Source organism: Sus scrofa, chromosome 16 (genome assembly GCF_000003025.6).
Source record: "Sus scrofa isolate TJ Tabasco breed Duroc chromosome 16, Sscrofa11.1, whole genome shotgun sequence".
NCBI lineage: Eukaryota > Metazoa > Chordata > Mammalia > Artiodactyla > Suidae > Sus > Sus scrofa.
This window is the reverse complement of record NC_010458.4, coordinates 6,762,612-6,784,976: the sequence shown is the minus strand read 5'-3', so window position 1 is coordinate 6,784,976 and position 22,365 is coordinate 6,762,612. Positions and strand designations below refer to the sequence as shown.

The window sequence follows — 22,365 nt, the reverse complement described above, 5'->3', positions numbered from 1 at the left end:
CAAAGTCTGTAAATGAAATTATGATTCTATATATTAATGTACAAAAAATGATGTTCTATGTAAAGCATTTTTTAATTTTATTTTTATTTTTTAATTTTTTTGCTCTTTAGGGCCTCACCTGTAGCGTATGGAAGTTCCCAGGCTAGGGGTCAAATGAGAACTGCAGCTGCCAGTCTACACAACTGCTACAGCAATACCAGATCCGAGCCATGTCTGCAACCTACACCACAGCTCAGGGCAACACCAGATCCTTAACCCACTAACTGAGGCCAGGGATTGAACCTGTGTCCTCATGGATATTAGTTGGGTTCATTCCCACTGAGTCACAATGGGAACTCCTTTTGTGAAGCATTTTAAATTTCTGTTACAGATTAAATTTCTCTTTTTCTCACTGTCCATTGCTAGAGTTAATCATGTTTATCTTTTTAAAGGTCTTAGGCATCATGAAATAGTAGCTAAATAGCCTATCTAAGATAATTTAAATGCCACAGGAAGTTTTAGTTTCATTGAAAATCTGAATCTCAAGAAAAAATAACACTTTCAAAATTTATAGTCACTAAGGCCAAAAAAACAAACAAAAAATTCTCACTATGATAAATTCTTTTGTAAATTCTTAAATATGACCTTTCTTCCATTATATATCAGTTTGAAGGTTTTAAATGCAAGTAAAATATATCATTGTCTAACTTCTTCTATTTTACAGATAACTTAGATACCCTTCACATAAATATTGGAATGAAGAGAAGAATTATGATTACTTGTTCTAATTGCTTATTAATGAAGAAAGAAGAACAAATGGGAGGTAAATCATCAAAGTCGAAGAACCAAAAAGTTAAGATGAAAAGCTTGGGGGGAAAACTTGCAAACTATTTATTTTTAAAATGGTTAGTTTGTATTCTGTTCAATATAAACTATTTTGGGAGTTAGCGCAAATGGGTGTGAATAAAATATTAGGCATGATAAATGAACAGAAGAAAAGAGAACATAGTAATTTTATCTATTATTTATCCATTCATTCATTTACCTTTAAATAAATTTGGTATTGGCTTAGTCTAGTGATGTTAAATAAGACCACTTACAGGAACCATACTGAAAGCTAATAAATGCCTTCTTCACTTACAGTTTTAGACTTTATTCTATTGTCCTGATTTTAAAAACCATTAAATTAGCCATAGATATTTTGCTGTAAAAAACAATCTATCATTTCAACAATGGACAGTTATCCCCATATTGTTAAACTTAATTTATGTCAATACTAAATTTCAAGTTGTATAAAAAAACTAACTTAACCAACAAAGAAAAAATAATTGATCCACCAAAATAAGTATTCATTAACTCAGATTAAGTCAACAATACATACAGACTTGATAGAAAGTTGAATTGTTAGGACATGTTATCCAATGAGATTGTATAATGATGGAGCTGAGCCTTTGAACATGGGTGCCATGATCTTTATTATTGAAAAAAAAATATATTTCAAGAGGACTGGGTTTGAAATGAAGAGCATGGAGATTATGAGCTGGATGAGGAGAAAAAATGAATTTATATTAAGTCCAATCCAGTTGCAGACCATCCATTCCTTGGTATTCTACTGATAATAAAGTTTTTCTACCACTGTTATAGGACATCTGTGGTCAGATAAAAACATGGTGTACTTCATTAAAAAAATAAGGAAACAAACAAACAAAAAACAAACAAAGAAAAAATTTTAAAAGGCTCATGTGGCTGGAAGAAAGAGGCAGATGAATTGAAAAGGCATTAGAATAGAAGTATAGTGGACTCCAGATTTTTCAGAACTTTGTAGGCCTAATGTTTAGTTTTTTGATGCTAAGAGTAGTGTGATGCTACTGAAAGAACTTAAGAAGGATAGTAAATAAAATTATATTTCTAAAAGATCATCTATGCAATAGTACAGTTTAATAACATGACCATATTATTTGATGATTGCACTCTTGGACATTTAATCACAGATAAATTAAAACCTGTACATGAACATTCATAGCTGATTTGCTTGTAATAGCCAGAAACTGAGAATAGAATAGATGGCCCTCAATGAGTGAATAGTTAAGCAGACTGTGGTCCATTCATAGCCTGGAATCCCATGGCACACTGTGGAATATCATGGAATACTACTCAGCAAGAAAAAAGAAGTCTACTGATATATGCAACAACTTGGATGAATCTCCAGAAAATTATGTGAAAAAGACAATCTCAAAAGTTTTAATATTGTATGATTCAATTTACATAACTTTCTTGAAATGACAAAATTATAAAAATGAATAACAGACTAAAGATTGCCAGGGTTTAAGAATAGAGAAGGAGTGGGTGATGGGAAAAAAGTAAGTGGTTATAAAAGAACAGAGAGAGAGATCATTGATGATGAAACTGCTATGTCTTGAATGTGATGGGTGGGTACAGGAACTTACAAATATACTTAAATCACATAGAATTAAATACATACATACACACACACTCACACTCACTGATACAAGTAAAACTTTGTAAATCTGAGTAAAATTGATGGGTTGTATCAATGTCATCATCTTGGTTCTGATATTGCACTATATTTTTTTCAAGGTTTGCAAATTACCATTGTAAGAAATTGGATTAACGGTATATGAGATCACTCTGTGTTCTTTTTTACAACCACATATGAATTCACAACTATTTAAAAAATAATATTTGAAAAGACTCTCTGGTTACAGTGACTAGTAAGGGGAAGAAAGGATGCTAAGAGAAGAGTTGAGAGGCTTCATCCTTTGCTCAGTATTCTCCACATCTCATGCTAATGAAAAAGATTCCCTCCAAACACTAGGATTTAGAGGGTACCGATATCATAGACTTGCCACCTTGTGTTTTGTTTCTGTTTACCTTCCTTAGCTCCCCAACGAATGATAGTAAATTTATGAAGACCCAGGACTGTGTCTTATCAAAGTGTGTGATTCCTATGACAGCCAGTACCAGGCCTTAGATATTAGGCATCAGTTATGTATTTTTTAATGAAATACTGGATGCATGTGCACATGCTAGGGGTCCACGACCTTTCATAATAATTTGGTTTTGCTATAATTAGCGGAACAATTAAAATGGCAGGAGAGCTGAAGACACTCGTTCCTGCTGTGAGGTATGACACTGATGTGTTTAGAACACTGTTCAATTGAATCTGAAGTGGAAGTCCTGCCGTCAATCTCCCTCACTTTTACAGAGCAGAAACATTAGGTGACCTTCCTAAAGACCCAAGGGCCAAAGGTGGCCAAGAAGCAGACAGTGACTGGGTCGCACCAGAGTCGATTTACTTTGAAGGGCGTCGGGTTAGGAGGCGCTCACCTCGGTCAGGGATTAAAGTTATTTCTAGCTGACTGGAAACAGATCACTCACATGGCATCTTGTGGAACAAGACAAGATGTATTTATTAGCAGATCAGTGATGGGTTCCACAGTGTCTGAGGGACTTTGTAGAAAGCCCTGATAAAACCCAAGAAGCCAAAGAAATCCCTGTATTCTCCACAGACTTGAATGACTGTCATTCTCCCTCATGAAAACTCATTTTGAGAGAAAATACATAATAACAGTAAATTTTCATATTTTCTTCAATTTCATGTGAACTTTTTTCATATTTTTCTTTTCATGGTTTTCTTGTTTTCACATAAATATAAAGGATGTTTGAGAGATGCAACATTACAAATGCTGTGAGCAACTGAGAAAACCATGATATAATTATTAAGAAAACATTAAAAGACAGTATCAAAATATAGTGGGGTATTTCCACAGAGACCAGTGACTTTCAACCAGGCTTCATATTATAATCCCTGAAGGGGTTTTTAAAAATATCAGTGTTCAAATGAAAACCCTCGAAAGAATCAGAATATTTGGGATGGGGCCTTGGGCTTGATTCCGTATCATTTAATAATATTATTGTTGTAATTATTAAAGCACCTCAGGGTTTTCCGATGTGCAGACAAGTTTGGGAACCACTGACATGAAAAAGAGGCAAAATTACACATTAAAAAATCCCACATCCTATACAGAAAAACATTTTCCTTCATTTATCTTCCTCTCTAAATAATAAGATTCTTGATCAAATTTCATTAGTAGTTATCATATGTTCTTGCCTTGAATTTCAGTTCAAGAGAAAGAAGAATAAATATCAGTCCACAATTGTTATTTGGCACAAGACAAAATTATTACAAATGTAAATATTCCAATGAAGGGTGTATCATCAGATGCATGAAAAGAAAAAGAAACCCATCATAAGTGACTAGATATGAAAAAATAAAAGTCATTTTTAAAAAAAGAAAAAGAAACCCAGATTTTTTTTTTGCTCATAGTCCTAGAAGCCAAATTGAATAAATCCCTTCAAATGGACCTGATTCCAAGGTGATGGCATAGTCATAAAGCTATGGTTCATCTTGACCCTCTTATTTTGAAAAAAAAAAAATGCTTCTATCTCATATTGTTTAGGGAAGTACTGAGTGTGCTTTTTGGAAAATGTAAGTAGTGATTTTTACATAACATCTTCAGATAATATTACAAAAATCATTCCATCAAATAGTACCTCAATATCATTGTCTCCAAATGTGAAAAGAGACTCAACTTTTGAAACAAAGTAACGCATCAGCATCATTGCATGGTGAACCCATGACCAAACCTTTCCAGATAAGGGGAAAATGACACCATTGAATCCTTTTACATCAGATGCATTCTAAGTAACACCAAATGTCTAGGATGTGAAATGGATTTATGCCCTGAGGAATAGACATTTATTCTTTCTATGTTGTTTGGGAAAGATTTGAAGTATAAGAGAATGAAGTTAACCTGAGTAAATTTGGTGGAAATAAATTAAGAAAAAAGCTTAGGAATTTTTATACCTTTGATATGTCTGCATTCCTCCTTGGAAGCATGATTCATACTGAAAAGTTAATTCATTCAGTATCTTTTGAATCCTGAATAAATCCTTTCAGAAGATACAGAATACAGAGATTATCTCCAAAGACTTTGTGACCTTAAACTGCTCTTACTTTAGTGAAGAAATGAGAGAGTAATCATAGAGGTATCTGTATGATTCAACCTTGTATAAAGAAGAAAGACTAAAGGTTTCCAGTTGTCACATCCAATGGAATGAGGTAAGGACCATGAAACTCAAGAGCCTTAGAACTGACCCAATCATTCCTTGTGATGTCATTTGCCCTTGAATGATCCCAGTCAATGTTACACAGTTTATTTTATGTCAGAGAAGTCGCTATACCAGGTGCCTAAGATGGAACTTAAACCTGGCCTGTATTATGTGAGTTCTCTCAATAAAATGTTGGTCAGTGTGATTCAGAAAGTCCCATGTACAAGTTAACCTCTAGAAACTGTAAATTAAGCCATAAAATCTCATCCAATGCCTGACAAGAAGTCTGCCTTTTAATTGATTTTAACTGCTATCACAATCATTTGAAAAGGACCTTCTGCCTGGTTGCCCGAGAATAGAAATCTATTTTCTACTTAGTCTAGCAAAATATGGATTATTTACATATTGAAGATAAAAAGCCATAGAAAGGTCTACATAGTTGGCATATTTGAGAAAGAAGAGTAGATTTTTGGAAAAGAAGACTTAGGGCAGGAACAGAAGAGGAAATAAAATAAAATGTTAAGAAAAGTCGTATCCTCTAGGAGATGCTAGCAAAGCATTCTAGCAATAGATACACCACTTAAGGAGGTCCATCCAGCAGCTGTCAAAGAATGACTCTTCTTTAGAATTCTCCCCTTAGCCCCTTTTTAGTTTTCTTTTTGAGATGTTCCTGAGAAATCTATTTCCAATTCAGTCTCATCTAATGACTGCTCTTAGAACCTAAGAAGTAAAACCCAAATATTTTTTAAATACTGAGAAAATTCCCTTTAGAGAGAGGGGGGAGTTGTGAAGTTGCCATTATTATAACCCCAGATCCTTGGAGAACTGCAGCACAAGATCCTCAGATGAGAATCAAGACCTGGGAAGCCAGGCAACCAGTGTTTAAGACTCCAATAGCTTATCAAACTAGCAAACACTTTTTAAAAAATGTATTAAACCTGCTGTTGGCAACAGTAAAAGAGAAAAAGTAATAACTCCCTAAAATATTGGTAGGAGCTTGGCAACATCTAGCGAAATGTTCATACCTTTGACCAAAAATTCCATTTCTGAGACTGCATCCTAAGGAAGTAGTCAGGACATGTGTAAAGACACTTGCAGAAATGTACCCATACTGATGTTACATATGATATTTAAAATTGGAAATACCTCGATGCCCATTAAGAGGAAATTAACTGTGTAAATTACAGGAGGGGCAACATAATTCCAGGTGACCATTAAAATGCATGAGGGAAACCTTGGACTCTTGTATACATTTGAAGATGTAAATAACATTGTTAAAGTTAAAATACCAATAAGGAATAGTATGAATAGTGATCTTTTTACTTTAAAAATGTGTATACACAGAGAAAACTACTGAGAGTATCAAATTAAATGTTTGACAATACACAGTAATTAATTAGCAACAATTATCACTGGGCAGGGCATGTCATCTTGGCATACTTAATGTCCTTTAACACACATTTCTATGTTTTCATTTCTTGTTTCCTATTTCTATATTTTCTGAAACTTTGCATTCATGGTATAATATTTTATCATTAAAAATTAAAAAATGATTCAATTCCTATTTTTATTTTAACCTTTCAGTTAACTGCCTTTAGAGGTCTGTGGTTTTCAGAGGTCAGGAACAAGAGAGAGGTTAGGAATTCCAAATGCTATGTCATTTAAGAACAAGCAGTCAGATGGTAGGGTCATAAATGTCATAGGAAAGCAAAGGCTGCCAGCCTTGATCAGGGGTCTCATACATTCTGGGGGTGGGGGAGGAGTAAATATTTAAGTACTTTCCAAGAGAAGGTACTCAGCAGCAGTCTTAGTAATCATCTGGATCTACATGAATTATGCCTCATACTACTTGGCCTCTGCAGTTTTTAATACCTGTAATCATACCCTCCTTCTTAGAATTATTTTCTTTCTCAACTTTCTTTTTTAAATTTTTTAAATTAAAATATAGTTATTTACAATGCTTCTTCAATTTCTATTGTGCAAAGGGACCCAATCGCATATAGTTCCTTGTGCCGTCCTTAACTCTCAATACATTACTCTCCCTGCACAGTTAAAAGTAAACTCCAATCTCTGTGAATTTCTTTTTAAACTCTGTATTGCTTCCTCTTTTGTTCTCATTCCCTGAAAATAATTCTTCTTTATAGTTCTCCCCTTAACACCCTTTTAGTTTTCTTTTTGCACTGTTCCTGAGAAATCGGTTTCACATTCATTCTCTTTTACTCCTTATTAGTTTTGGCCACCAATTTTTGTACCCAAACCTAGATCTTTTTCCTGAGCTCCTGTCTCACATACATATCTGCTCCTTGGAAATTTCCAATTAAATAGCCCAAACAGGAGTTCCAGTCATGGCTCAGCAGTAATGAACCCGAGTATCCATGAGGATGTGGGTTTGATCCCTGGCCTCACTCGGAGGGTTAAGGATCTGTCATTGCCATGAGCTGCAGCTCAGATTCTGCATTGCTGTGGCTGTGGTGTAGGCTGGCAGCTGCAGTTCCTCTTGGAGCCCTAGCCTGGGAACTTCCATATGCCGCAAGTGTGGCCCTGAAAATAAAAAATAATGATTAATAGCCCAAACGCATAGCCAAAGTAAGTATATTATCCCCTACATGCACACACACACAGACATACACATGCTGTCTTCACCACATATATTTCTGTATTTTCTTTTAGATAAATGACACTGTCATCAATTTCATTAATTTCTCAAATAACAGAGACTTCAGAGTCAACCTCACCTTATTTTCCCTCACTACTCCACAAACTCCTATGAATTCTGCCTCCTAAACATCTCACAAATTTGTTTTCTGCTTTCTAGCTGCACTGCCACTACCTTGCTTTAGATTCTCTTTATATTATTTTAGTTATTCTAATAACTCTTTTTTATCTAAATTTTATTGGAGTATAGTTTATGTTGTATTGGTTTCAGGGCTACAGCAAAGCTAATTAATTATAAATATACACATATCCATTCTTTTTTCATAAATAGGTATTATAGGACATTAAGTAGACCTCCCTGTGCTCTACAATAGGTCCTTGTTAGTTAACTATTTTATATACAGCAGTGTATATGTGTTAATCTCATTTTCCCAATTTGTCCCTCTCCCCCACTATTTCCTCTTTGGTAACCATAAGTTTGATTTTGAAATCTGTGCATTTGTTTCTGTTTTATAAATAAGTTCTTTTGTATCTTTTTTTTATTTTATTTTCCCACTGTACAGCAAGGGGGTCAGGTTATCCTTACATGTATACATTACAATTACAGTTTTTCCCCCACCCTTTGTTCTGTTGCAACATGAGTATCTAGACAAAGTTCTCAATGCTACTCAGCAGGATCTCCTTGTAAATCTATTCTAAGTTGTGTCTGATAAGCCCAAGCTCCCGATCCCTCCCACTCCCTCCCCCTCCCATCAGGCAGCCACAAGTCTCTTCTCCAAGTCCATGATTTTCTTTTCTGAGGAGATGTTCATTTGTGCTGGATATTAGATTCCAGTTATGAGTGATATCATATGGTATTTGTCTTTGTATCATTTTTATTAGATTCTACATTTACGTAATATGGTATTTGTCTTTCTCCATCTACTTCACTTAGTATGATACTTTCTAGGTCCATTTGTGTTGTTGTAAATGGCATTATTTCATTCTTTTTATGGCTGAGTAATATTCCATTTCATATACATACCGCATCTTCTTTATCTACTCCACTATCAGTGGACATTTAGGTTGATTCAATGTCTCGGCTTTTGTAAATAGTGCTGCAGTGAACATTGAGGTGCATGTAACTTCTTGAATTATGGTTTTCTCCAGATATACACCCAGGAGTGAGATATCTGACTCATATGGGAGTTTTATATTTAGTTTTGTAAGGAACCTCCACACTGTTTTCCATTGTTGTTGCACCAATTTACATTCCCACCATCCCTGCAAGAGGGTTCCCTTTTCTCAACATCTTCTTCAGCATTCACGGTTTGTAGACTTTTTGATGATGGTCTTTCTGACCAGTGTAAGGTGATACCTCAATGTTGTTTTGATTTGTATTTTTCTAATAATTCATGATGTTGAACGTCTTTTCACATGCTTTCTGGCAATCTGCCTGTCTTCTTTGGAGAAATGTCTATTTAGATCTTCTGTTCTACTAACTCTTAAATGGTCTCCAGTCTTACACCAAGTTAGGCTTTCTCCTGATATACATACCTACTCATGTTATTCCCATGTTTAAATTCTTCATGGCACTATAACTGTCTTCAAATTTGTCATGATTTTTGTATTATCTCTTCAGTCTCAACTATCCACACAAATACTGTGCCCTTAATATCCTTTAAAGTACTATTCTTTCTCACGCTTCCATAGATTTTCTTATGCCCTTTTGTTTCAAGATTCAAGTTGTCAAGGACCCATTCCAGAGCCCCTGGAAAATTAACTAGGAGTATCCTATAGAGGAGACAATTCAGTGTCAAGAGAGTTGTGGTCTTGGCAGAGAACCGGAATCAGTTTCACAAATAATCAAGATGGGCGAAGTTAAGAAAGTTCCTGGCAAAACAATATTGCCCACAAGGAAAAAGAAAGAGAAGAGCATAAATAAGAGAGGTTAATTTGAGGTTGGGATAGTTTGAAAAAGGAGAAATAAAGTTAAGAAAAGAGATTTGAGCTAGTAATTCAGACTTGAGGCGGTAAATTGACAGTCAGGGCTGGCAAGCCCCTTTTATTTAAAACTGGGTCCTTTCGGGCTAATGAGGAAAAGACAAGGTTAACTGCAGAGCACAAGCTGGGGTGGCTGAAAAACTTGTAATCATTCCCTCAGTGGTCAATTCCACCAGTCCCTTTGGCAATGGCTGATTGAGTTCAATGTACAGACACGTGGCTCAAGCTAGACCCAAATTCTCTTCCTTAGGAATTTATGAAGAGAACAGGGACAAAAAGAGACAAATGGCAGTTTGAGTTGTTACTTTATAGCAATGGCTTGTTGAGTTGCTGCTTTTGACCTCCCCAGATCAGCCATGATTTCCTTCCTTCTGGAGGTTTTGTTTGGACTTCCCAGAATCTGTCACTAAATTTCCTTTTTGACTTGAGTACACTAACAGTTTTCCAAGTTATTTGGGAACAAAACAAATTGGAGAACAATATGTTCAATCTGATTCTTTTGTATGAGAAAAAAAGAATGGTGCTTAAAATTTAGATTTAAAACAACATCAAAATAAATCTAGACCCAGGAATGTGTTGATATCCAGTGTGGATGCAAGGTGCCTGCTGACTTTGGTGACTAGAGCTAGATGCCAGTATGGCCTCTAGCTGGCATCATGCAGCTTGATTGTACATCTTACAAAAATACTCAGCGGAGATGGGCAAGCATGAGTAAGGCATGGCGTTTGATGAAGGTCAGTGTATATCTTATGTTAATCTGTTTTACAAGCCCTCCCTTCAAGAGGATCCACTGGAGAGTTCTTATTGTGGCAAAGTGAGTTAAGTATCTGACTGCAGCAGCCCAGGTCACTGCAGGGGTGAAGGTTCAAACCTCCTCTCAACCAGGTTCAGTGGGTTAAAGGATCCAGCATTGCCCCAGCTACAGTATAGGTTGCAGCTGTGGCTTGGATTCAATCCCTTGCCCAGGAACTTTCATATGCTGGGGGTGCAGCCATTTAAAAAAAAAAAAAAAAAAAAAAGAGGATCCATCTAGAAGAAATGTTCCTTACACACATCACCACTTGGCATTGATGGATAAATCAACAGTCTAAAGCTTTTCTTTACAGCAGATAGGTGATTAAAAGGCAATGTAAGAAGAATTAAGCAGGGTTATCTCAGTGAGAGAAGTAGCCATACCATCATAACAAAGTAAATCCTTCCAAAAGAATCAGTATTTACACTAAGAACTTAGGCAATACAGACAGAGGGGAAAATCAGAATTGAGATAAACCAAAATTATAGCTGCAAATATCCACTCTGTGATGCATCCAAAGACTGGGGTGAAAACAGGAGAGCAAGTGGCGGGGACAGCAGTATAGGACACTGTGGGTGATGTAGGATGAAGAGTAGGTAGATACTGAAAAAGAGCTTTTTAGAAATATCATTTAATACATCCCTCAGTCCACAAGTTCATTACTTTATGATAGCATTTACCCTACTGAGATCATCCATTCTATTATAATTGTCCCTCACAAAGCCTAGATCAAAGAACAGTAGGTTCACCTCTGGGTGCCCAGCCCTTAACAGAGAACCCAGGTCAAGGAAGACCATAAATGATTGCTGAAAGCATGTTGAATGAACTAGGGCATTAGTGTGTTATTTGGGGCACTAAAGTAGTGTTTTAATCCCATCCAGATAACTGCAAGAGCATGGCAAAATCAAATATACGTAAATAAAGATATTTCCAAAAATGCAAATAGAATACTTTTGTTTAACGCTCTTTTTCAGATTGTAAATAATTGCCTTATTCTTTGCAGAAACTTTCAAACATTAAACTGATGTTAGAAATAGGAGGGTAAAAAGCAAATTCACCTCTCTTGCAACAAATTAAAGTATACATTTACTTCTTTTGCCAAATCCCCATATTCTAGGAAAGTAATATTTCTTTGCTTTTCCTGCATATTTAGTAAATTAGATCATCTATTAAGTGTTTGTTAACCCTTAGCCATAGCAGGGGTCAATCACAATTTGCTTAACAAAGAAGGATCCCTTTGCCTTCACACCATGTAAAATATCTGTGCTGCTTTACTGGACACTAAGAACTGCACCTTTTGAAAGTTGCTTATTTATTCAAGCTGTGGTCATATCTTAAAATGTTCCAGTAGCTATCAAAGAACTATTTATTTCAAAATATCAATTCCAGCTTTGAAACCTCTGAATATAGAATCAAAATCTGGGAGTTCCCGTCCTGGTTCAGTGGTTAACAAATCCAACCAGGAACCATCAGGTTGCGGGTTCAATCCCTGGCCTTGCTCAGTGGGTTAAGGATCAGGCATTGCCGTGAGCTGTGGTGTAGGTTGCAGATGTGGCTTGGATCCCGAGTTGCTGTGGCTCTGCCGTAGGTTGGTGGATACAGCTCCAATTTGACCCCTGGCCTGGGAACCTCCATATGCTGCAGGAGCGGCCCAAGAAATGGCAAAAAAAAAAAAAAAAAAAAAAAAAAAAAAAAATCAAAATCTGTAGACAACCAGAAATTAGAGTAAATTTAATTGCATTAAGGTTTGTTCATAATCCAAACACAAGCCTAAAATCTCACTGAGAGCCTAGTGGTGGTCAATTGAAAAGAACAAGTAAGATAGTTACAAGGTAGGCATCTAAATCATTTTAATCAGTCTCTCTAGTACTTATAGAAAGGCAATTCTACAAGTATCAAAGGAATCGCCATATATAATGGAGTCATTCCTCAATAAATATGTACAAAATTTCAGCGCTGTACTGAATTAGGCAGAACTTGGAATTGAATTCTGCTTTTGAAGAAATCCCAAGTAATAGAACAAGAGGTTTAATTTGAACATTTTAACATTCCATGTGGGTTTTGTATGCAACAATATTCCAATGTTCAGAAAGGACAGTGTTAGCGTTTTTACAGAACTGTAGAGACACTGTAGTACAGTGGAAAAGCACGGCTTTGGAATGAGCTAGAACTCAATATGAATACCAACCCCATTGCTTTCAGCAAGCTAAGTCGACCACTTATGTCACAGTCTACTTAATTGTAACACAGGATAAATGAGACTTATCACGTGGATTTGACAGGGGGAATGAGGTAAATGGAAAAACACAAAATCCCTGGTACAAGGTAAATGCTGGGAAAATGTATCTGTTTGGGAGGCCTACTGATTTTCTTGTTATTCATGAAGAGTTGGAATACAAAGGGACAGGATGCACAGGAGGAAAGACAAATATGGATTGCAAAATGGAAGAAAACTAATGTGCTGAGGTCTAAATATCACTTGTGGGTGAAAATCTGTGTTGGTTTCAGATGGCATTACCATAGTGTGCAGTCAGCCATCAGCCCACAGTTCCCTCAGCCCTTTGGCATTCAGAAAATGATTACTTAGCCCCTGAATTTATGCTTTGGTGGATCTGACAAAGCCTCTGCTAAATTGATGCCCTTTCATATTCCCTTGTCTCTGCATACTGAGACAACTCTGATTGAAATAATAGCTGGAATAATTCAGGAAAATAACCTCTTATTTGCTGCCTTTTGGACTGAATTCAGAGAATCTGTACTTTTACATATATTGCCTTAGACAAACTCCATTTGAGGTTGAAAATATTATCCGTTTCTTTATTAGTTATCATTAGCATTCCCTTCACTTGGCTGTTATTTATGTGCCTGTAAGGTTTGTCCCTCAGTTTTTCAAACATTTGGAAAATGTACCGTCTCCATAAACAATATGATAAGAGTATCTATTGAATTGAATTAATTCCCATCATCTTGACAAGGAATTTTTTTTAAGGAAAAAATAAATAAAGAAAAGAAAAGAAAAATTCTTATGTTCCTGCCCAGAGGAGCACTAATGGGTTATGAACCCTTTCAGAGTCATAGAGCAGAGAGAAAAATGGTTGCCTTGGTAACAAGGCAGACCAATCAGCGGCATACACTCTCCCCAGAGCATCTAATTTATTCAGCAAATGCAGGCTAGAACAGTTGGCTAACCTAAATGATGCCAAAAAGCTTCAGCTCTCGAATATACACACCCCCTACAATTCCTTTTACAGAGAATTTCATTCTTGCCCCTCATGTAGAAAGAATTAGGAAAGCGCATTTCAGTGTGGACTGTAACAATTAATCAGAAGAGCTATCTGAATTTGTCACTTTTGAATTTTCTGCCAAAAATAAAGCTTTGTGATTTCAAAAAATGCTTGCCACTGACAACTTAATTCTGCTAGATACCTTGAAAGTGGAGGTCATCTTCGCTTCTATTATAAAATTCCATTACTTGTCTTTTAATAAGTCAAATACTATTGTGAGTTTTAATAGCAGGAGAGTTTATCTCTAGATTTCACAATTCTTGCTTTAGATAATAAACAGTCACAGAAGTTTCAATTCCTTAAGCCATCTGAAAGCACAAAGATGTTTGTAAATAATTCTGGATTATGAAGGGGGAAAAGAGAAAATAATAGCAAACTAGTTAAAGCTCTATTTTTATAGCATTAAATAATCCCATTAGCTGTATCTAAAGTTATAAAGGAAAATTCTGGAAAACTAAAAGTATAAAATGTTTTCATCCTATAGGAGGACTTTTATAATCCAGGCCTACTTTCCTTTTCCAACTTCATCTTCAAACACACTCAAATACATCCTGATCTTCAATCAAAAGAACACCAATGAAATCTGCTCGTCATATTTCTGCACTTTGCCTTTGCTGTTCCCTCGGTCTTAAGGTCTTAGAATGTCCATTGAGCCCTGGCTCTCCGCTCAATGTCTATCCATTCTTAAAAGCTAAGATAAAGGATTTTTCACTTCCCCAAAGCCTTTCCTCATCTCCCCAGGAAGAATTACAGTCATCCTGCTATTCTCCCCCTGCTAGTGATTCCATTGTTTGGAAGCAGTCACCTCCAGAGTAGTATCCAAATCATAGTATGAAATCATAAATATTTGATAAAAGAATGAATTAATAAACACAATTATACATTATTAACACAAAATCTGCACAAATTTAATATATCACAAAAACATTCTCAGAAATTAAAATAAAAATCTCGTTATTTTAGACAAGGTATAATCAAGTGTGTTTATATGTATAGTCTGTATTTTTTAAATGAGTGGAAACGTTCTTCGAATGAAGTTTCATCTGCAGCTTCTATTTTCAAATCTGAATGTCAGTTCATGGTCTAAGTGAAAATTCTGCTCATTCCCCCTTTCAAAACATCTTTCTTATAAAGCATAGGCTTCCAAGAGCAGAGCTTGAAAATATTGGACTAGACTTAGTTCATATGCAGTTTTGCCTTCTTTTCCTGGAATATAGTAATCACATAAGCAAGTGTCTGTTGGAAAATGGCATTTAAAATAGGAGCCATTTTCTAGGAAGTTCAGGTCTTGGTGTTTCTCAATTGATCTGCTTTTGAAGTCTTCCGATTGTTTCCAAAGGTGACCCTTGCAGCATGAGGATGTTGCCTTGGCAACAGGGAAGACTGCTTCCAGCATGTAAAGGGAAGGCATCCCTGTTTGTTTTACACTTACAACAACAACTAAAGATGTTGTTGCTTTAAAGAAAGAAAGAAACCCTTATTTTTAAGTACCAGCTCAGTTCTCCAGTTCATGGGCAGCACATTACTCTGGAAAACAAGAGGTGCTAATAATTATTTGTGATAGTTTCACCATCTCATCACAAGTAACAAGCTCCATATTGATGCATTTTCATTCTCCTCTAATTATTCCATATGCCTGCCTATGCACACACACAAAAAAATGCACATATAAATATACACATATCATTTTCTTTTTATTTTCATTTTCTGCATTAAAGCTTTTGCTTGCTATCAAATCTCTCCTTTCTGTATGGACTCTGTTTCACTTCTTTTCCATTTCCAGTAACAGCTTCTTTGCACATCTCAGTTTCCAACATCAACCAAATTACAAATCGGAGTTAAGTGTCAATGTATTGTGGCCAAAAAAGGCTTAGCTAGAGCCACTGGCATTTGATCAGCTTGCATAACCTTATATTATTGCAAAAAAGATGAAAATATAAAATAGACTTTGAAATCAGTTATTTATGGTCAATTCCCATTTAATTCACATTTGTTCCTATTCTTTTAAATAGTATAGCAACATTTTATTTGTTATACTTTATTGCCTCCCCAAAGCGATTTGAGAACATTTTCCTTGATATCAATGAATCTTCTTTATGCCAATTTCATACAATTGCACAGACATGTCATCAAAGGGCTAGAAAACCTAATGTGTCAGACATATCTTCATATCAGTGGAATTATTTTGCCTGAATTTTGTGCTAGCAAAAGGAGGAGGAATTAATGATATCGTATAGAGTGTTCTGGTGAAAATTCTTCCTAAAAGATGTTTCCAAATATCATTTTATGCTAATTTCAGTATGTAATAAATTATATTTTTAGAGTGGATGATGGTACATCAAAGGACTCGAACTCATAGCCCATTATTTTCAATATGGAATGTATAGAATCCTAAGTATGAACAGTAAAATGCAATGACTTCTTTCATACAAAAAGTATCCAAGGAATATGAATTTTCAAATATTCAACAGGTAGTATTATAAAGCCATAGATTTAAAATACACTTTGTTCTAATATAGTCAGAAGTTTAGACATGCAGTGGAACTCAGAAGTAATGCAATCTATTATTTTACATGTGAGAAAAAGAACACCAAGAACCAGTAAGAAATATGCCAGTGCAATTGATCTCAGACCTTGGACAAATATTACAAAGTTTCTTGATGCTTACTTCTTTATCATATAAAATGTTTACCATAAAGTTCCTGAAGAGAATTGTATTTTGTCTTTATTGCTAAGTATTTTATTTTGTAACATAATGCTCAACTTTCAAAAACCTTTCTAAATTATTTATACATGTGGCATCAGTTAGGAAAGGCTTCCAACTAAAAGTAACACATAGGTTGACTTAGTAAATATTGATTTACTCTTCTGACATAGCAAGGAGCCTTGAGGAAGACAGCTGGCACTGGTTCAGTAGTTTTAGCATGTTATAGCAGGCATTCTGAAATTCTCTTAGGGTTTCCTCATATGTGCTTCCTCATGGTCACAGAACAGCTGCAGAAGATTTCAGCATCCAAGTGCCTTCAAAAAAGAAGATAAAAGGATCCACACCATAAATGTATTTCCCTCATATTAGGTAAACAAAATCTTCAATCAAGCTCTTAGCAAGTTTATACTCGTATCTCGGGATCCAAACTAAAGACTATGACCAACCTCACTGTAAGAGGACCCAGGAACTTAAGAACTTAGTTTTTCAACTATTATAACAGAGGTGGCAATGGAGATATGGTTTTGAACCATTTGAGGGTGAGCTAAAAGATCAGGTGTTTATTTTCAGATAGATGATAGATAAATAGACAGACAGATAGACATATAGATATACAGATAATATATACACATATATGTAAATAAAAAGGAGATAAATTAGGAAAGAAAAAAATAAAGAGATTGAGAAAGAAAAGAGAGAAAATATATTCCACTGAGACCTTAAAATAGAAAAATGAGGTATTCAAAATGAGAAAGAGAGATGATAAGAAGCTGCACAGATATGCTTTCCAAATGCTTTCTGTGGGGGGATTCCAAAAGCATGCTCAGTGGACAGGTTTTACCAGTAACCAAAGCATGCCAACAAAGAGGATACAGTAATAGTGGACATTAAGAAGCTGTGTGTTTTGCCTGTTGGTAGGTCAAGGAAAAGTTCCAGGGGAGCCATAGCTAAAAAACTTTATTAATTGTGAGTTTCCTCAAATTAAAATTAATACACTGTATGAATAGTGTAAAATATTTTTTTCATAATCTTCTTAACAGAGAATTTGGAAGAACAGTATTATTACAAACTATTTATTGTTTGTCTTTAAAGTCACTTCCAAGTATTTAGAAAGTACATATGAATATTTGTAGAAGCTCTTTCTTTTCCTTTGGCTCAGTGTTGTGCAACATGAAAACCAGATGGGTTGGATAAATTTCTATAGTATCTAGTCAGAGGGTTCAATTTTTCAGTCACCTTACCCTTTTGCCTTTCTAAAGACAAGTTGAAATTTCATGCTACCTCTTTGTCCTTGGTCCCTGCTAGAATGTAAGCCCTTGTTTGTTACAACACCCCAATGTTTACAACAGTGCCTGATACAAAGAGTCATTCAAGAAATAGTTGCTGCCTGAGTAAGTGAAAATTAAAAATCAATCCTTTATAGACTAATTGCCTACTAGTCAAATATTCTACTTTGAGGAAAAATGCAATACATTCTTCGAAAATTTCCTCCAACATAAGTTACACGGCAATAAAATTAAACATCAGATTCTTCTTCAGAAAATAGCTCGCTGACCAAAAGGTTTAGACTATAAATATCTTGAAAGTGAGCACCACTTGTTTGATTTTTCTGTTTCCAAGCCTAGTGTCCAGTACATAATACATGTTTAGAAAATGAATTACTGACTGCATTTTATATTGAGCAATTACTGAAGTGCACAACCAATTTTTTTGTTCCAACCTTAAAATAAAACCACATTGACCTATTTACAATGAATATTCAACCCCTGAACTTCCTTCTTAAGAATATTATTCAAGTTCAACCAGAAGGCTAATAAAAATCTGAGAGGAAATTCATAAGACCCAGCTCTCTAACCACTAAATTAGAGTTTAATATACACATGTACACAGATCAACCTCTTAGTTCTTTTTTCTAGTATCCTTCGGGGCTACTAGATAAATGTTTCTCAAAGAGAAAAAAGAATACAACTAAGAACCTAATGGACTGGTGTCAAAGAAGTCAAAACCAAGTAACCCTAGGAAGGAAAGTATTCTTTAAAATCATGTTTATTAATTTGTGTCTATGCAATTCCAAATAAAATTTATTTAAAAGTGTAAATGAAGATAATATATTTATTTATGGCTGGAAGGTGAAAAACATTGCATTGTTGAAATTAACTCTTCTTATCAGTATCAAACCTTTTAACACCATGGTATATACAAAGCAGAGCTCACCTTTAACACCATGGTATATACAGTTCTACAACAGAGCAGCAGGTAAGGTAAATAATATACATTCTCAACAAGTCAGATGTTGCATTTATTGAAATACTTTGAAAGTAGGCTCTACTTTGACTTGTGATATTTTCACTGCTACTTCCAAGCTTTGCTAGGTGAACAGGATGTTAATATCCTGTGGGTATTTTTTTAAAAGCACTGTAATTCCTCCAACTCTTATTGATTTCAGCAAAGCCATGAGAATTTCAGTATCCTTGCATAGCTGCGAGCACAAAGATATTTTTAGTTTCAGCATTTTATTCTACGAAATGAAAAGGAATAACAAGAAAAAGAAAAAGAAAAAGACCCAAAGTAAAATGTCCGAACAAAAGACAGAAATAAGTCAGTTGGAAAACAGAAGGCTGAAGCCTTAATTGAACATTACCTTTTTCTCAGAATGAGGCAAACGCACCATGGTCATTTCTGTCTTTTCTCACAGTGCTGATTTCAAACCCCCAGCTGAGAAGGCAGCTGTGCAGAGCAAGGAACTGGTGAGCTCAGCAGGAGTCCTGTATCCTAATGCTGCTCCCAGAAATTCATGCTTTCTTTCAGTTGCTGTGTTGTCGTTAGTGGTGCCAGAAATGTGAAATGTTGTCCTCTTTTCTGCAGCAGTGGTACAGAGATCACAGTGATGGTGTTTTTAAAGACTTCAAAAGCCTGGATCACTCTGGTTTTATTGTTATTTATTTTCAATGCAGCCTCCAAAGAGCAAGCATTGGCTACTTTTCAAGGTATTTGAAGTTCTGGAGGGCTTTCATTAATCATAATGTTAATGGAAGAGATGGCAAAACAGACATGAAAGTTGCAGCATATGGTGGGAGAGAGAATGGTAAGGTGGCTTTTTTCCCTCTCCCTATGCAAAAAAAAAAAAAAAAAAAAAAAAGCCTTTGCTGCTTCACCATTATACTAAAATTTTTTCCCTTATTACAACAATGAAATCCATCTTAAAAAGCAAAAACACTGTATATGATGCTTCTGATAAAAGTACCAATACAAAATCTACTGCAACCTAAGAGAAAGTTCCTTTTTTAAAAACCTTTGAAAATGTAATTAATCTATTATTTGCTTCCATATAGTGGCATTAAAAGTGTTTTATGAAGTCCTCTGTAAATGACTTGAAAAATAATTACAGGGAAACTACTGGGCAACATAATGGCTGCAGTTGCTGGCTGTAGGACATGATTGATGTTACAGTATTGTCATAGTGACTAAAGCATTGTAATTTTCAGAGCTAGGGATTCTGGTGGGGTTTAGCTTTGAAACTGTTTATGTTTCTGAAGGTATCCTAGATTTTAAATATATATAAGCAGAATATATATATTTAAGGTATAAAATTACATTTATGTATATAAATTATATGTATATTGATGTATATACTCAAGGACACTAGGCTTCAATATCTAAAATAATATTTATGATGCTTCAGTACTTAAAATAATTAAAATATTTAAAATAAAACATGAGGGAGTTCCCGTCATGGCGCAGTGGTTAACGAATCCGACTAGGAACCATCAGGTTGCGGGTTCGGTCCCTGCCCTTGCTCAGTGGGTTAACGATCAGGCGTTGCCGTGAGCTGTGGTGTAGGTTGCAGACGCGGCTCGGATCCCGCGTTGCTGTGGCTCTGGCGTAGGCCGATGGATGCAGCTCCGATTCGACCCCTAGCCTGGGAACCTCCATATGCCGCAGGAGCAGCCCAAAAAATAGCAAAAAGACAAAAAATAAAATAAAATAAAATAAAATAAAACTTGAAGAGTTCCCTCATGGCTCAGCACGTTAAGAATCCAGCCTGGTCATGGCTGTGCCTCTGATCACTGCCATGGCACAGATTCAATCCCAAGCCCAGGAACTTCCACATGCCTTGGTCACGGTCCAAAAAAAAAAAAAAAAAAAAAATACTGAAAAAGTAAAAATAAAAATTTAAATTGAATAATAATTTAAAATATGTATTGTATTATTGAGTACATTTCCACTACTACCTGAAAGCTATAATCAGATATAAAATCAGTTAAAAAAACATAATTAGGAGTTCTATTTTTATTTGGTCATATTTATAATTGAATTATATATATAATATAACTAAATTATATTTTAGTTAATTTTGGAAGTAGATTTTCAGAAAGATGTAGAGTTGAAATATTAACATTTAGAAGTTTTCAGAGTTCCCATCATGGCTCAGTGGAAATGAACCTGACTAGCATTCATGAGGACACAGTTTCGATCCTCGGCCTTGCTCAGTGGGTTAAGGATCTGGCATTGCCCTGAGCTGTGGTGTAGTTCACAGATCCTGCTGTGGCTCTGGCATAGGCTGGCAGCTGCAGCTCTGATTCGACCCCTAGCCTGGGAACCTCCATATGCTGCAGGTACGGCACTGAAAAAAAAAAGGAAAAAAAGAAATTTTCTTTTTCCTATGGATTGTGTCATGTAATAGGTATTTATGACAACATACTGGGTATCTAGAATTTTATCATGCTTTAAACCAAGATTATATAAAACAAAATTTCAGACAAATATATCACGGGCATGTGTCCTTCTTCCAGAACGTCTCTTTTGTTTTTCAAATGGAGTTCTAATCAAAAATATTTGGTAAATAGAAAACTAATGTGTTTTCTATTGCTGCATAACAAATGACGCAAATTTAGCAAATTAAAATCAATACAGTCATCTCCTTTTGGAAACTGAAGCATGTAACTCAGAAATGACATGACAGCATCTTCTTGTATGATTATAGTATTTTTCCTCATTCATCAATTTATTCATTCTCTTTCACATCAATTATTGTGATTTCTGCCATAGTTCAAAATTTTCCCCTGAAGAAATTAAGTATTTTATCCACTAAAACACTATTTCTAAAAATATCTAATATTTCAGTTTAGTCTTAACAAATACATACAAAGTTGTCCAAAGATGCTACTCTCTATATGAAAATGCATGATAAGATATTGAGTAGATACTAATATCTACAATAGTGATATCTTAGAGATGCATTTTTTTACCATTCTCCAAAAATTTCAGCTACCCATAAAGATGTGTGTTAAAAAAAATCACTCACCAATAGTTCTAGAAATTCAAATAAGTTAAGAATGCATTCTATTTTTGCATATTAAATAAATAATTTTTAAAATATGCAATCCACAATAATGATAGCGATACAATGTCATATGTTACTGTTGATAGTTCAAACTGGCATGTGGCAATTTGGCAGGAAAATAACAGCAATCAAGAGACAAAGGAAAAGTGACCAAAACTTGAAACTAATAACCAACTCTGATATATTATTTTTAATGCTCTATTTACAATATTGATAAGCATATCACATCAGATAATTGAAAAAGTGGAAAATCGAATGTCCTGTGATAAGTAAATCATTTCAGAAAATGAAAACCAGCCCTGGCAGTGGGCAGTTGGAGCTAGACTGCGATGATCAACACACCAAGCATCAAACACCCAACAGGGAGGTCTGACTATGACCAAGCCTGAAACAAGATACAAGGACACTTAGCAACTACAAAAACTAAACAGCCCCCTCTTTGTACTAACTGTAGGGACTATTACTTATTTACCAATGACAACCAGCA

General features: G+C 35.2%; 1 long non-coding RNA gene across 1 annotated transcript; it reads right to left on the bottom strand.

The window, feature by feature from the left end:
• On the bottom strand, nucleotides 14,718-19,612 carry LOC110257281. The gene is made up of 2 exons (XR_002339691.1): nucleotides 19,176-19,612; nucleotides 14,718-16,848 (listed from the first exon to the last, which is right to left on the bottom strand). It is a non-coding gene; the product is annotated as an uncharacterized LOC110257281 (long non-coding RNA).